The sequence below is a fragment of the Acanthopagrus latus genome, chromosome 5 (genome assembly GCF_904848185.1).
Source record: "Acanthopagrus latus isolate v.2019 chromosome 5, fAcaLat1.1, whole genome shotgun sequence".
NCBI classification, from domain to species: domain Eukaryota; kingdom Metazoa; phylum Chordata; class Actinopteri; order Spariformes; family Sparidae; genus Acanthopagrus; species Acanthopagrus latus.
In genome coordinates this window covers 20,361,732-20,378,707 of record NC_051043.1, presented here as the reverse complement: position 1 = coordinate 20,378,707, position 16,976 = coordinate 20,361,732, and the positions used below count along the sequence as shown (strand labels likewise).

General features: G+C 43.2%; 1 protein-coding gene across 5 annotated transcripts in view; it reads right to left on the bottom strand.

The window, feature by feature from the left end:
- The window catches only part of slc20a2 (solute carrier family 20 member 2), a 48,975-nt gene extending 35,286 nt beyond the window's left edge, over nucleotides 1-13,689 (bottom strand). Inside the window, exon 1 of one of the 5 annotated variants that reach the window (XM_037097902.1) lies at nucleotides 12,857-13,689. The gene's annotated coding sequence lies outside the window, so the exon portion shown is untranslated. Of the gene's footprint in view, nucleotides 1-4,787; nucleotides 4,808-12,696; nucleotides 12,800-12,856 lie in introns of those variants that run through there. The other 4 variants (XM_037097893.1, XM_037097901.1, XM_037097898.1 and 1 more) reach the window with 4 other exon arrangements.
- Nucleotides 13,690-16,976: the final 3,287 nt, after the last annotated feature.

The window sequence follows — 16,976 nt, the reverse complement described above, 5'->3', positions numbered from 1 at the left end:
AGGGGTCTCGAGCAAGGGAGCTTGTTTAAAGATCTTTTTGAATGTTTGAATTTATAGGGGGAAAAAACAACAACCATAGAAGTGGACTTGGGCCTGGGATTAAAAGTCAATCGTGATTATCACAAGCTATCAAAAACTGCCATTGATTTGTGGTCAGATTGGCTTAAGGGGACATATTATGCTCACTTCCAGATATGTTACTGTATGAGAGAACTGATTTAACATTAAAGCATGTAAACATGTAGTGAGCAAAAAATAGTGGTGTGATGTCCGAAAGTCAAAGACTTAAAGGCGGGGCTACTGACGAGGCGTTTAAGGAGCAGTGTTTTCTGCAGAAGAGTTTCTGATGGTGTGACCTTTGACCTTTGTACAAGAACTATATAAAATGCTAAAGGAAAGAAAAAAAATAAAAGATAATAATTCTCCTTTGATCTAATTTATACAATATTAATGCAAAGGCTATCCTCATTAAAATAAAGCTTAAGTTTTAGTGACACCAAGTTCTGACTGGTACTGGTTGATGCACCTTCATCACCCAATATGTTGAATTAACTTCATGTCGTGCTCTTACGACATCCTGATACAGGGAGGAAAATAAAGCTGGTCATGTTTGAAAACAAATCTGTTGAGAGGAAACTGCTGCGGAATTCGGCACAGCGTGTCTTCACCGCGGGGGGTGAACTGTATGTCGTATTCCCTCTGGGGAACATATTTCTGCTACGTCCCTACAATGTTTGTACTGCTAATAAAAGAGATTTGTGTGCGAGCCAAGACTTTTAACATCAAGCTGATGTTTGAAACTGTCAAGGGTATTTTGTTGTGCAACAGCAAGGATCCATTCGAGAGATTCATAAACAACAAAAAGTCTTAAAAGACTCACAGTGACAGACGCTGAAGAGTCCACGGGCAGTTTTCCTGACAGCAAACACATTTGTGCACCAACAAAAATCAAAATCTTGAATGCAGAGTAAAAAATGTTGCTTGGCAGGAAAGCTGGATCCCCACGCTGCTGCAACGGCTGCCACTACCTCTGGAGCATGAATGAGTTAATCTTAAAATCACACAGTACACACTGTGTCACCGGCGTTATCTATCACATGTTTGCCAGTTGTGTTGCACACTTACAGCACATGGTGCACAAACACAGATTGTACTCTCCAACTCCAAAAAAAAAAAAAAAGGAGCGGCGTTCATCTTTGCATTTGTGTGGCGAGGTTGCAAATCGGGTCGCACCCTGGCAGGTTTTTTATGCTGCAATACTGAACAAATACAATCTGAAAGGAGAACTTCAAAACAAACTCTCCTCTCAGACAAAGCGCCTGTTTTATAACTGAAAGAAAAAAAAAAAAAAAACGGCACAATTTTAGACCCACTGCAAAAACGTTTCAATACAGCTGTTGACTCCAGGCGGAGGTATTTTCGGGAACAGCATCGTTTGAGGCTGTGTCTGGCATGTGCTACTTCATTTGTGTCCGAGTGCCGTCGCAGCATGCTCGACGCTGAAGGAAACTCATTGTGACAAGCGGTCTGCTGGTGTTCCGGTGACGGAGGGTGAACGGGGAGGAGGGTCACCTCTAATACTAAGACTTCCTTGAGACTTTTCCACCCATCGCCTCAAATCAGAACATCATCTTGCCCCACCAGGAGGGGGCACAACCAGGCTCAAATCCCTGCGCTTCTCCACGTGTATACCCAGAATTTACAAGTGTGGAGTAAAGTGCTTCGGTCGCTGTAAATGCCATTTCCAGTCTAAACTCTCCATGTCGTGCGTCTGCCACAGCGAGAGGTTACTGCTGTCTCTTCCAGTTAGTCTTACTGCGCCTCCTGCAAGCTGTAGGCTGCAGTGGTGCTCATTGAAAACTTGCTGAGATATATAGTGCTGCCTCCACCATTTTAAAAACACGCTCACATATCTAATTTTTCCCTCCAGATGACTTTATAACAGCCCAGTCGTTTGAAACATAGCTCTATTATAGCAGAACTGAGTGCGCGGGGATCGCTTTGTGTCTCCGACGAGATGCATCTTGTCCGCTATGAGTTTCAATTTGCCTCTTTATTGCCACACACATGAACGTAATGGAGTAAAGATGAAGCCATAGCAGAATAAACAGTGAGCGGTTTCCACTGGCAAACACATCAGTGGCTTCGGCCTCTTTGGTGGCAATTTATAACTCCAATCTCTCCGACCGATATTGTTATTTGAATTGATTTCGTGAGATGCCTGTGAGATGACTGTACCAAGTGTGACCACAGACTAACCTGTCTAATAGAATTAAATGGAAGTATGCGGCTGTTCGCTGTTGAGGACCTCCCAGAGCTCAGTTTCCAAGCAAACCTGCCCATAGTTGTATACTCAACATCTGGACATTCCTTTGAACCTAAATTCTAAATGTGGGTTAGTTTGCTGGTCTTAAAGAGAGAAAACATTCAGAAAATAGTTAAACTTTTGACCTACAAGCTTAAATATTGTTGCTTATGATAAGTCTGTAACATTAGTAACGTTAGCCAAGATGCTTGCGACAAGGTGGACATGATATTTAGTTAAAATTATGCCAATAAGCAGTTTAAACGTATACATTAATAAAATTATAACTGATTAGCATTTATGCATCTGACTAGCGAGGGTTGAATCTTTAAATTGACTGGTCGTAATTGAGCACATCCCTGCAGGGCGTTACTTAAAGGTGCACTATATAGTTTGGGAAAATGAATTAAAAACTCAAAAAGTTAATATTTACAATACTGATAAAATTGTTGTATAAGCTCAGTGTTTCCATAATAAAACAAGATAGCCTCAGAGGAAAACGAGGTCCGCTTGAAGCTAGGAAGAAATTAAACAGTATGACATTGTATTCATTTTGCCTATTCAGACATGAAAATCCATCAAAACTGATGTTTTTCTTACAATTTTCTCTTGCTCGCCTCTCTTTACATTTCTTCCCCAAAACTACACAGTGCGTCCTTAATAATATTTAAAAGTGGCTCTATTTCAGCTGATCATTTCCATATTTGGCCACACTGTAATATTGACAAACTGCTGCTGAGTCACATTTGAAAAATGTCTTGACAACACTGACGACGTCTGCTGTCTGACAAGCACTTTAGCTGCCTGAGCTAACGTTAGCTTCACACGCCTTGACAGGACAGACGGCGTCTCAGCCCAAAATCCTGGAAGTCTCAATTCAGAGATCCTTTAAGGCATTGAGCTTAACAGCAACGACACAATGTGCTTGAAAGTTTAACAGGGAGATTCAGACATCAGCTGTCCACTGTCACTTCGTCTGCCCCGCTGCCTGCTAGCTTTGTGTACAGAGAGGCCACTCTGTCAGTCTTTTATGGAAAAGCAAAAAAAAATTTTAAAAACACGATCGTCAGCCTTAAACATACTTGGCTGAATAACCTTTTACTTTGAAGATTATCAGGATTCTGTTACTAATAAGATACCAGTTTCAGTATCAATATAATTCATAGTTTTGCAAGAAGGCAACATGAAAAACTACCTTATCAAGCCACAAACAGGAGTGTTTATGAGTAAAGATTATGTTGACAGGTTTGTTGACTACGGTTCAGACTGAAGCTGGGTAAAGCCTTCTCAGCATTACCGGGGCGCTGGGCGGTGGTGGGGGGTCCCTGACTGTAGAACTGTAGCCGTGCTGGAATGTGTGAAACATTAAGAAGATGTCATCGCCCGTTCAGTGCCGGGAACCCAGGAGATTTTTGTACGATATTTAATCCCTGTCTGCCATCGTTTACTGGCCTGACATTACCCTGCAAAAGCATTTTTTTTTTTTTTTTTGCTGAAGGACAGGACCTGAGTGCACGCTCCACTTTCAGTGTTTTCCCCAGGGTTTCTTGTAGTACAGCAGTATTTTTGGTGCCAGTGCATTTTTCCAGGCTCAGCTCCCGAAAGGTTCTCATTTCTATGTTTGGATTATTGTAGATCTAAGGAGGACCGATTATACAATTTATCATTATTAGAAAGGAGGGCCTGTATTAGACCACTAATCATATCCTCCGCTCGCTTTGAACACCATGATTAATTCATCTTAAGGATGTTGCAGCTTGTTAAGGCGTAGCGACGTGATTTAAGCGCAGTCGTCACAATAGTATCCTCTCAACACTGCAATTAAATGTCACGTTGGTAAAAATTAAAGACATCACTTGTTTAAAATACCTTCAGCTTGCAGCACAGTCACTCCACTGGACAAATCATGCAGTAAGACTATCAGTTCAATTAAGAATATGTTACGAACCAGTCTCATCAGCGCCAAAGACGTTGTATTAAACATGACATGTCACTCCAACTACTCCACAGGGAAACGTCTGTGATCCTGTAAGTAGATTCACATCATATAATGTGTTGACACAGATGTCTTGACATCCCCGAAACCATGTACCGTGAGTCGGCGAGAATGTGTGAGCACGTAACCTCTACCTCATTAATCACATTAGGTAATGTCGTTGATCAGCACAGTGAGAAACAAATGGGGCTATCAAGGAGAGCCTCAGGAGAGCTGAGGGTGCTGTAAGGGTTCTACCTCTGATTCTTTGATTGGACAGCCAACTGGACTGTCAAAAGATTTCTAAACTAAATGACAATAAGCAACCAAGCCCGGACTAAGAAAAGCTCCATACTACAGTATCACTATCCCCTGATCTCTTGACATCCTGAGATGTGCCTCAGCCAACAGAACACGTGCTTATTTTGAGTGTGCCATCTGAAAAACATGCAAACATTGGCTTGACAAATGACAGATCTGTAGTAACAATGAACTTACAGCACATACCTTCATTTCACTGTCCTCCCAAACAAAATAATTCACGTTCACACGTGCCATTGTTCTACCTAGCTCGCGGGGGGTGGCCTCTGAACAGCGAGCGCTGGACTCCACCTGACAAACTGCCCCCACCCTCTGGCCTCGCTGCTTTTCTGAGGTGTCACATATCCACCACTTGCTCGTGTTGCTAAAGGCAGTAGGGAGGAGGTATGATTTGGCTAGAAATAGCAGTGTCACATGAGTGTGAGCAGTGACCAGTCAGCCAGCTGCTCATCCTTACATGGAGCCCTGCCCCATCCGTACAATCAAACGCACGCAGGCGGTAGGTAACACTGCCAGCACAGCGGCGAGGAGCGGTGCAGCAGACAGGTCGATCGTTCTCCTCTGAGGGCCTGTCACACCTCTCACAAGTTGAAAATGGACATGTGAGCTCACACCTGTTCAAACAGCAGGAGACAAAATAAACTACTGAGCCCCTTTTCCCACGGGAGAAACTGAAAAACACATGCTTTCTTTAAAAGGCTATGCATATACAATGATATTTGTGAGAATTCATTTACAAAGACGTTTATGTTCACACGTAAATCAAATAAATTGTCTTAATCAAATCGTATGAAAGACCAAGTGCGGTGAAAAAACATTCTCCTGGAACTCCTACACAAGGGCTGCGTGCCGTGCGGAAAATTCAGGTCTAATCATTTTAAACGAAGTTATTTCGCAAATGGATCACATTTTATTTTTTACGATTTTGGCTTCCAACTGTTACAAGATAATCTTAGCGGTCTGTGCACTTTCTCCCTTCGCTAACAAACCCAATTCACTCTCAGCGAGGCTGCTGCACATTTAGTTGAGATCAACACTTTCCAATAAGTCACCACTTGTAAAAACCTGGGGGCGCATCTATCGCTGCTGTTACGGTAGCTCAGGACGAGAGCCGCATGTAAGCAATCCACTCACATTTTAAACACTAGGATTAAAATATCATGCAGGAATAGGATTTGTGGGAATGAAAATTTGTGTATTACAATTTAAATTTCACAATGAAAGCACATGAGCCGACAGTAAAGTAGTTCATTATAATGCTACTCAGTCACAGATTTTATCTTGATCAAAAAAAATTGCAGCTTCTTTATTCATTTTTATGAATGTGTTCCACAGTAAGAAATACATATATTTTACAGTACGAGGAAATCCTCTGTTAGTTCATCAATGCATGATGTTTCTAAAGACAATCAGGTAATTGTCTGAACGATTCTTGCCATCATCGAACACCCCTACATCGTATCATTCTCTGTAATCCTCCCACTCATATCTAAACAACAACGGAGGAGAGTCCATACTGCAATATTTAGATATCTAAAAAAAATTATGAAGACAACAATATCTAACGTGCAAGTCACCCACACAACTTTCCCAAGAAAAAAGGAAAGACTCTCTGGAAACCTGGAGCCAATTTATAGGTATTTACTTTTAATTTATAGGTAACAGAGGCATAGGTTTGTCTCCACAGAGCACAAAAATAACATGATGTTTACATGACATGACAGATCCTCCCAAGAATAACTTTTCCCAGGCTTCTCTCCGTATTTCCCCAAGTGTTTTGCCATCAGAAGTTTTTTCCAAGACCTCAACCTGACCCCAAGCCTTTGCGGTAAATGGTGACTCATTAAAGTCAAGCACGACATAGGTGCTGCTGAACAAACGTACTCGAGTGAGAAGAACAGGAAAATAATGTCGATCCTACCTCCCATGAAGAAAACCACAATGGCTCACAGTTCGGGCAGTAAGCTCGTCATTAGCATAGTTAACACCAGGCCAGCACCCAAACAAGAGGCGCTCTGTGTGACAACGCTTTGATACGGACCCCGCCGCTTACAGAAGGCCACCAGAAATGCTACAAAATGGCTCTCATGGCCTGAGTGGAGAGGACAAACACGGGCCAAAAAACACACAATGGGTCAGAGTAAACGATGCAACTAGCACAAGCAGTCACACGCTAACACGCTAACTTATAAATGGCTAATTGTTTGCATGTCAATATGAGTTTATTATTTCACAAGGAATAATCTAGAGGTTTAGACTTTAAGGAGGCCATAACTTAAAGAATAGAGGTTTTCTTCTGTGCATAACGATTTGGAGGGAGGGCCGTTCGCTTCAAAGCAACCGAGATGGGGATGACTACCGGGAAGCCTATGGCCGCCAGCGGGGATTAAATGACTGAGTCGACGCTGTAAACGCTGATATTTGTCAAGTAGACAGAAGAAAATACCACAATCGTGCTGTGAAGACAATAATGAAGGACAAAGACTTCGAGGCATTATGAGCTATTAAGGCTCACTTTTGGGTGAAAGAAGAATGCAGGACTTCGTGACAGGAGCTGACAGGAGGACAGGGCATTACGAGCATTATGGGGTGCCGACATTTTTTAAAAATGGGTTTGCAAGGTTGCCACCAGGCAGGAGTTCCCCGAAACCAGCTGCGTACATATATGTGCACAGACCACAAGTATTTCAGTGCGTAAATGTGGCCCTAAAGTATTTTTGTGTCCAGAAAACTTAGATCTGGTTCAAAAACAGACACAAAACCAGTGGTTGTAAAGTAGTCTAATTAAGACCTACAAGGGTTTTTGATTATTTTCCCAAGCTTTTAACGGTGCCCTGAGCCCGAAGGAACCCTGGAATCTCAAATCGTCAAGCGAGTCACGGAACTGCAGCGTCTAAAGCACCGCAATACTGAACACTTGTACCATTTTGTTTTCGGCGTGTTCACCCATCGCTGTTGGCTCGCAACTTAATTAAGCGCGTGCAACAGCCCTCGCTCCGGACCCTTTCCTGCTCTCCCTCCTGTCCGGCGCGCTTGTTTTGACCCTTCCGTAATGCAAAATGAAAACACACGTTATCGGCTCCACATGATCAGTGACATGCTTAACGAGATTTTCAACAATAACATGGATTAGGCCACGCTAGTACAAGCGGACACACACACACACACACACACACACATATACACACAGCATGGCGATTCCCACTCTTTCTGTGCTATCATGTGACTTAGACATAACAGTGTGATGATTGTGCTCTGAGGGCGAGGTGGGCCGATCAGAGAGACAGACTGTTCTCTGACTGTGACTCTGTCGGCCCCGGTGCCAACTGCCCTTCCGCCCACAGAGATGCAGACACACCCACCGGCAGAAGGGCCAGCCTGCACGGTGCCCCACCGTCATGGAAACCAGAAAAGACTCCTATGCATTTTCCACACATTTCTTTCTCCTTTGTTCTCGCTCGCTTGGATGCACAACATCAAGGAATTCACTTCTGAAATCTAAATGTCTTGTATCAGGCAGCTGACTGTACTCGTATAACCTCAATATGAAACATATATCCACTCGTAAAAAAGCATCCATCAGTCATGCTTGCTTTTATGTTATGTTTTGCTTCAGGCTAAATGCTAAACAGTCTACCATATTAGCATGCCAAAATTTTTGAAGCAATAAAAACAAACTCCATCTGATGATCGGAATATTATTTGGTCATGTATTGGGGAAACTGCTCGAAAGCACCACTTTCAGCTGATGACGTTCAACCTTTCAGCACTCTTCCTCCTGCAGGATAAAATACAGCAAGTCACCTGACTGGCATTTACACCAGCTGAGACAGGTGCTACAAATCAGAGCCATCAATTTCATCTGCCGATCCAAGAGACACCTGAGACCAACACGCAAGTCCGGTGTAGGAAAAGGTCAGGGGATCAACAAAGTTATTAGGATTCATCCTCTGGGGATCATGAAAGTATGTACAAAATGGCATCTTAATCCATCTGATAATTGAGGGTATATTTCAGTCTGGACCAAAGAGGTGGACTGGCTGACATCGTCATCCGTAGGGACCATGTCACCAAGCATCACTGAAAATGTCAACAAAACAGTGAAGATTCCCATTTGAGCGGCGGAGATGAGGAACTCAGATTGCTTGTTTTGAAGAAGCAAGAAGACAGACTGATATCTCAGCAGATACTAACATACTGCAGATACCTATATTAGTGTATATGTCAGCTGATTCCAGTGAAGGAATGTCAACTATATGTTAAGTTTTATTTTCATGTGTGTAGCATACTGGAGTTTCATTATGCAATCTCATGTTGAATAATAACAAATCAATCTTACAATACTGGCCAACTTTTCACCAGAATGACTGTGTAAATGCTGGTTTTTGAAACACCAGTACACGTGTGAGTTGTCAGTAATCCAGAATTTGTCGAGCTATCACTAAGATATAAAACAAATACCCCATTAACTCTGGACAAAAAACCCCACCCATTTCAGGCGCGATGCTACGACATGGGTTTAAATTCAGGATGTTGGCCTGTAAACACTTCTCCATCCTTCCACGTCACGGTTGCAGTTGCTTCCTTCTCAGTAACAGATTTGTGCCAGAGATATGAATGGAGAGAGATGTGTCACTCTTACACATTACCGGCTCCCGAAAGACAACAAGCGACAAGTATAATTCAGGATGTTGTTGATTGAGACTCATCAGAACAAGTGTAATGTCTTCTGGGTGTAGCCTGATGAAAAGAGTCGACACTAATTCCAGTGTGAAAATGGTGAAAGTGGGGCAGCAAAATCCTCATACTTGAAAATCCAGTACAAGCAAATATTGGTTAAACACAGCAAAAAAATTCTTAGTTTACAAACGACAATGTGCATAGGGGGAGACTGTCAAGTAATGTGGCATGACCTGCCTGCTCACGGAAGACATTTTTGTGATGGAGCAAGAGGCCTGAGGCGAATCCAACATCGACCTGGAACAAAAGGTGGAGTCATGGAGGGCAGACAGTTCTTAGAAACCGTCAACAGTCAGCACACGTGCGCCGAGCGAGATCACCTCCATGAAAACTGGTCTGACGCTGCTCTTTCAGCATCTTGTTGAACATGAAAACATTGCACAACGCACTTCTTCTGTGCATGTGAACTGCTCTTCCCTACCCCTCCCTCCCCCCTGGACAGCTTTCGACAACGCACAAAACTTTCAAAAACACGAGCTGCCAACTCAAACCGCTGTTTAAACACACACGCCACTGCCGTGTGTCTCTCCTGAAGCCTTTTGGATTTACGGGTGAGCATACAAGAGAGCAGCTCTATTGACGGTGTGGCCGAAGCCGCGGCTGCACCCTGGCAATTTAGTGTGAATCACTCGGTTTGTTTTCTTTTTTTCCCCCCCCCGAGAGGATTACGCTGACAAAGGGAGGGTCAAAGTACAGAGGAAATATGAATTGAATCCGTCCCTAATGTCCCTTCGAACCCACCTTAATTCCACAAGATAGCTGCAGGAAAAACCTAATTAAGCCCCAGTAAAAAAAAAAAAAAAAAAAAAGACGATGATATTCGTTTTTCCCTCTCTGACAGAGCTGTCGGATGAGGCAGCGCCACTGGAGGGACGAGTTTAACTCGTGTTTTCTTGGAGAGCAGGTTTCTTCTGCAAACGCTTTAGGAAATTAAAAATTTAACTGTGTGGTTGCAGGAACTTTAAATTTTCATTAAACCGCTTTTCAGGAGCTCTACAAATACTGTACCTACGGTATAAACATGGGCGTGCGGAGCGGCCAGTAAATTCCTGTGCCATTTAATTATCACTTAAGCACACCTCGCAGACAGGTGGGTATGTTCTCTAACAATGCACGAGAAGGAGAGGCTGGCGACATGCTCCTTATCAGAGACGGTGGTCAACAGAGGGCCCCAGACTGTGCCCTCATAACGTTAGGATAAAGTAGAAAAGGTGTGTGAAAAACAGGGGAAGTTATTAATCTGTGTATCTTATCATAATACGCCTTCGTATCTGTCTGACAACCTTCATGGCGAGACTTGATAGAGCAGTCAGTGCAATTCCAGTTTATGAGCCCCTGCTGTGTAAAAAGCACCTACATGACATTTTTTCGAGAGCATGAAAAAAGAAAAAACTATGAGAGGTTGTGGCAGCAGACGCCGGCATTTTTTTTCTTCTTCCTTATCGTAATATGCAGATTAATCATTAACTCACAGGCCACATACTGGCCGCTGGGAGCTTCCCCTGCCTATGTGAGCCATAGGATGAGAGGAGTCACGGGTGTTGGGCATGTGTAGCATAAAGAACATGAAATGAACTTTAATTTCGTCGTTGGCAGTGACTGAACTTAGAAAGTGTGTCGGGTCGGCATTACAATAGTGAAAGGTAACTAAGTACATTTCACTCCATACTGTACGCAAGAACAGGTACTTTGAGGTACTTGTACTTTACTGAACTACTTACAATTTCCATGCTTAATACTTCTACTCCACCCCATTTTAGACGGACATATCGTGCTTTAGCCAAGTTAGTTTACAAATTAAGATTTTACATGAAGAAACACAACAAGTTTGCACAACACATGATTCAACATTAAATCACTCAATAATTAATAGTGCTCATAAAGTTGTTGCAATCAGTTGTTACTACCACAGTAACATGTTGCTCCAACAACAGAGCATCAGTAATAATGATAATTTGTCTGGATTGGTCCTTGTTTCTTGTTGCAGGTGATTTAGATGAAGAAAAATATGGATTTCCACCTTTTCTCGCAGCATATCATTCAAAGAAAAAAGTTAGGTGCACTAGAGCAACCAGTGTGAAAATTAATCTGGAGCCCTGCTAAGGAGTATATTTCATATATTTCTTGTTTACTGCTCATTACACCAGTACTGCATCTTGTGAAGCATCTGATTTTATCGCATTTCAATTGTGTCATTAGCCTTTCTTGTACTGTATGGTATTACATTATGTGAAGCACCTTGAAACTTCTGTATGAAAAGGTGCTATAGAAACAAAGTCTATTAACATTATTATCAAAAACACATATTTTTACTTTAATGAACATAAATCCGTCTAATTGAGGACTTTACAGTGATGTATTTCTCCTTCCACTCCAGTACAACACTGAATTTGAAAGGAGTTCCTGTTTTTCTTTCCACCCCTCCATGTTGACCACGTGTATGTTCCAGTGTTTGTGATGTTTGTTTTTAGGAAGTAGTTATCTCTTGGCGGGGCAGAGGAAGCTGGTGGAGCCTGGAACATATTGTGTGGCAAAGTAACTCCCTGGCTTGCTGGTGCAGACAGATATCTGCAGGTGAGCAGATCATCATTATTATTATTATTATTATTATTATTATTATTATTATTATTATTATTATTAAATACATTATCATTCCCCTGTGCTGCCTGTCTGTCTGACACAACTAACCCATCCAATCAAACACGAGGATAGGCTAACAAAAAGCTCGAGGCTGGTGAAGGAGAGCAGGGAAGTGACCTGGGGCCACTTCTGAGATGTTTGGGACAGGCTTGTCTTATTGTTATCGGGCAATGGAGCGGCAGCGCACAGTGCGCATGCTCAGTTGTCGACCCGCCTTGTCGTCAAACAGTAAAGCTCAACAGAGTGAAATGAACTCGCGTGATTAACAGCAGAGTAATTAAAGCCTCGCTGGACGCGCCGCTGCGGGCCAAGTGCTCGCCGTTTGTCTTGGCTTTTCCCAGTTTCCCACACTGGCTCAGACCAGTGAACACACCAGCAGACAGCCCGACTGAATCACTGCTATTGTGGTTCTCTGTCGGATGTGGAGTCCCACACACACACACACACACACACACACACACACATACATACGTACACACACACGTGTAGCAGCTTCATTCACACGCTCGGTAAGTGTGCGTGCGTGCGTGCGGTGGCAACAGTATCGCGAGCACAAAACGAGAAACGCAACATGTTCCGGTGATTCCTGTCACAAAACAGAATAGCGTTAATGCGAGTCAGCAGACTGCGTGTCCGGGGAGCTGCAGCGGCTCATGTGGGGAGACAGAAAGAGGAGAAACGCACGGACATGTCTTGTTTTTACGCGCACACTTACCAGGCCCGTTCCTCCTCCGAAATGCAGCCCCGCACAGACAGCTCACCGCAAAGGAAATGCGTGAGGAGAAAAGTGACTGAAGAAGACCCAGTGGTAAAGGAAGGGTGGAGGGGGGTGGTGGTGGGAGAAGACAGGGGGCAGCCAGACAAAATGTACTCACCAACGAAATAGGACACCACAAGGGGGGAAACGTGCCGCTCGCTCTCCGCCTCCGCGCCTCTATATCTCTGCCTGTACGTTTCCCAGAAGCGGCTCGGCTTCGTGGGCTGCGTCGAAAATGTCACGGATTCCAGCAGAGGCCCCGTGCGTCGTCCCGTCAGTGGCTGTGGAGGGAGGGGGGAGTGTTCTGTGCGCCTCCTCGGACTCTATGCGACCATGTTGCCCTGAATGTCGCTTACTAGTGCTGCCGCCGTCGCCGCTGCTGCCGCTGCTGCTGCTGCTCTCATCCGGGCGTTTAGGGATTGAGCCGTAGTCTCAGCGCTGCTCGGGATGACAGCTAGGGGATGAAGGAGGAGGAGGAGGAGGAGGAGGGTAGCGTGAGACAGGGAAGGAGAGAGAGAGAGAGAGCGAGAGAGAGGAGTAGTGGTCAGTCTGCTGAGGGCATGCTGAGACCATATGGGGGTGGGAGGATTTAACAGCATTATCTGTGCGTAAAAATATATCCAACTGGTTTCCGTATGCTACGCTTGGATATTTATTTTCCAGTAACTTTGCTTTAAATTTATTTTAGTGTTAAAATAAAGAATACAGGCAACCTGTGTGTACCCTCAGATCTAGTAAGAAGCAAATACACAGGCCCCCCTCCCCTCCCCATGCGACAGCCAGCCCCCACTGTGGATTATTATCTTTTATGGCGACCCCACAGCAATGGGGTTCCTTGACCAGATTCTCGCCCCCCTATCAGAAGAAGGTAGAGACGTGGCTTTGCTGTGTGAAGGTTCGTGATCACTGGTTCGCTGGAAACGTTTAAATCCGTCAAAATGTTGCCCGTCTATTATGGCTGTGGCCACGTGCGCGAGGCATAAATGGGTTACGTAACCGGCGCAGCCAGTCAACAACAGTGGGTGGGTGGAGAGAGGGGGGGGGGTTCAAACTTGCTTCAACTGTGGGATATACATTACAGCCTATGGCGAGCAGCATATTGAAATCTGTGAATAATTTTTTTTAAAAATCAAAATGTTTCTGGTTTTCACCATAATTTCCTTAATCAATGGAAAAAAAAACACTCCACAGGTTGAAAGAACCCCTTCAAAATAAAATATTTATGACCATGTTGGAGTCCCTTGTTGTGTGTGTGATCTGAAAAATAATTCCCCTTTTGAACTTTATAAGTGCTGCCTCTTGTTGAGACACGACTTCCCAGTCGGTGGTTAGGGTGGAACAACTGACTCCTCGCTGACTTTCACCCACGCCTAGCCCAGGCACCTTGTTATTTTATTCCACACTGGTCTCAACAGCCAGTGTAAAAAATGTTTTAAAATCCGAGGACACATCTCACCAGACGGCACCAATATGAACAGCGTACAGCCTCGCTGGCTTACGCTCCCTCTGATGGGGCTTTTCCTGTCATTATAATCCTGTGACTATCTTGTAAGGGGCTGAGAGCAGATTTGCAAAAAGTGAAAGAGCTCTTTTTAATGCTCACCCCTCTGAGGATAAAATAGACGTCGTTAAAAGGTTTTCGAGCGTTTATATGTATGTTCAAAGCCCAATCCATCCTCCCCCGGAGGACTGGCCAACACTCACAGGCAGAAAAACACAATGTCAAAGAGCAAAACTAATCCTGACATTAATAAATGGACCCTACAATGAAAGTGAAGTCTACGAATTGTCGAACATCTCGACTACAGTGTGGTTTGATTTACAGAGGTTCAGTGATGTGGAAAGATTTGCCATTTATCAATTAGCACCAGGACAATTTAAGAAATGTGTTAAAGGTTTCTCAATGTTAACCTCATGGATTATGTTCATCAACAACCCACTACTCCTAATTTTATTTGTGCTTTTGACATCTGAACTCTTATTTCTTTGTGTTTAAAGTATCTTTTATTAGTTTTTCAGGTTGTACAAAAATATCATCTGAAATAAAGTTTGGAACAAAATCCTGTCCCATAGGCAGCCCTCGTGTATTACACCATTACAATAATCAATACATGATTACATTACATTACATTTTTCTCTTTTTTAACAGACTAACGTAGTCATTGCCATATCAGGCCCAACCTGAAAGCTTTTTGCACCTTTTCCATCACATCTCTTGTAGCTTGTGTGCATATTAATCTGTATTATTTTATATGGTTATCAGTTACAGGCTAGACTTTTATTATTATAGACATTTATTATAGGAGAGCAGGAATTGCTTCTATTCTTTCATTCATTAATCGAACCCTGAGTTATCTCTAAAAGCTAAAACACCTTCACTACCCAGCGGACATGTTGGAAAATTGTAAAGAAAGAGATGTCTTCTTCAAAGCAATGAGGCAGCTACAATATCATACGCCTGACGCATGAGCACAAAGTTGTATGACGCAACTATATTAGACCACATGTTCATAAACCTGATCCAAGAACTGGTTTAAACTTGCCCTGAGACCAGAGCAATTGAATAAGGATTTTAGGGGGATTGGTTTATGGCGATGACAGGCTGGATCGACTTTTGGACGAAGATGTCAAGACGCTGGATCTCACTGCGTCTGACGTCCCTTCTTTTTTATTCTGAAGATGAGCCAAGGTTATTATAAAAGAGTAAGAGTTCATTTTCATCTCTCACGTGTAGCGACCCCGATCGGAACCGAATGCTTTACGGTGCTTCAGATGTTCTGTCTGCTCTTTAACAGACACGCCACAAATATCACAGCTTCATCACAGTTACAGGAAATGGATCCTCTTTGTTCTCGCTTTCCAGGAGTGTTCTCAGACGGAGTTGAGCTTTGTTTGGCACCTGCACAATTTGTTTTACTGTCTGTTCTGTTACAATAAACAATCACTGGATCAGACAATTTGAAATATGCTTGTTGTTGATGTAACCATGTTCTCTGTGACAAGTCACACATACATTGTTCTATCTTTTCCCGGCATGTATCATCTTCAGCTGAATGGTTTTGTTTCTCAATGCTTTCCGAGTTAGGAAAAGAGCCTATACATTGGCAAACAGACGTCGTATGTAAAAGCCATTCATTAGGGTAAACTGCAGCTTTGCTTTTGTCACACAGGATAAAGCGTGCATTCTCTGTGAGCCTCGTGTTAAGGCAGGCCTGGCTGGGAGGGGTGTTTACCACATTTTCTGAATACACTCCCACCCCTCAAACAAACCTTTACCCTAAATGTGTCATAGGCTTTATGATTCAGAATCCAATAATATGAATGTAGTGGTGTTTCACATTCCAAGCGGCACACGCGAAGACTGTATTTTTGTTTTTGCCAGCAAAGTGGTCTTCTTCACTCTCTCTGAACCTTTAGTGCCTTTCTGTACAAATTGTCCTAACTTTACTCCACTCTGACTTTTTTTTTTTTTACACCCATATGCTGGAATCCAATTACATAACCCATACTAAGACCGTCTCGTCTTCACTAACACCGTTACCATGGCGTCAGTTGCCGTGCATATATGTTGCTTACAAAGGTGATCGTGAAGATAACTGGCTCGACGTTGGATTTTCGCTGGCTCACGAGCTGTGTGAACTGCAGCACAACGAAACGAACACACAACACTGACATGCCATCGCTGGAGAGACACAGGGCAACATCAGTATTTCACACGTGAAGCTTTACACTTTGATGTATAAGTCGCGAGACCACGTAGTCCCACAGGTGAACACATTGTGAAAGTTTACACCGAAAACCTAAATTTCACAAGAGACCTCTGACCTTCTGCCCAAGTTTTTTACCCATCATGTTTAATTCTTATCAACATAACGTGAGCAATTTCACACTGAACATATTACATGCTGATATATTGTCAATGTTTCTGTTTTTCATGCTTCTGTTGAGAGAACTAAAACTTATCTCAGGATGGGGAAAAGATTGTGGTCTTGATAAAATATTGAAAAGGTGTTTAAGCACCAGACTGGATATGAAATGGCCAAGTATCAAGGTCATGCTCTTTCTATGGACCTGTCTAACCATCTGAAGGAACCTCTCTATTCATGGCATATAAATGTAATTTGCAGGAGACAGGCATTAATGATTCGACATGTTGTTCACTACTCTTTTAGTCAATCAAACCAGCACACTTTGGGCCATAAATCCAGGTCATTTTACTGTCTGTTTGTTCTGTTGAG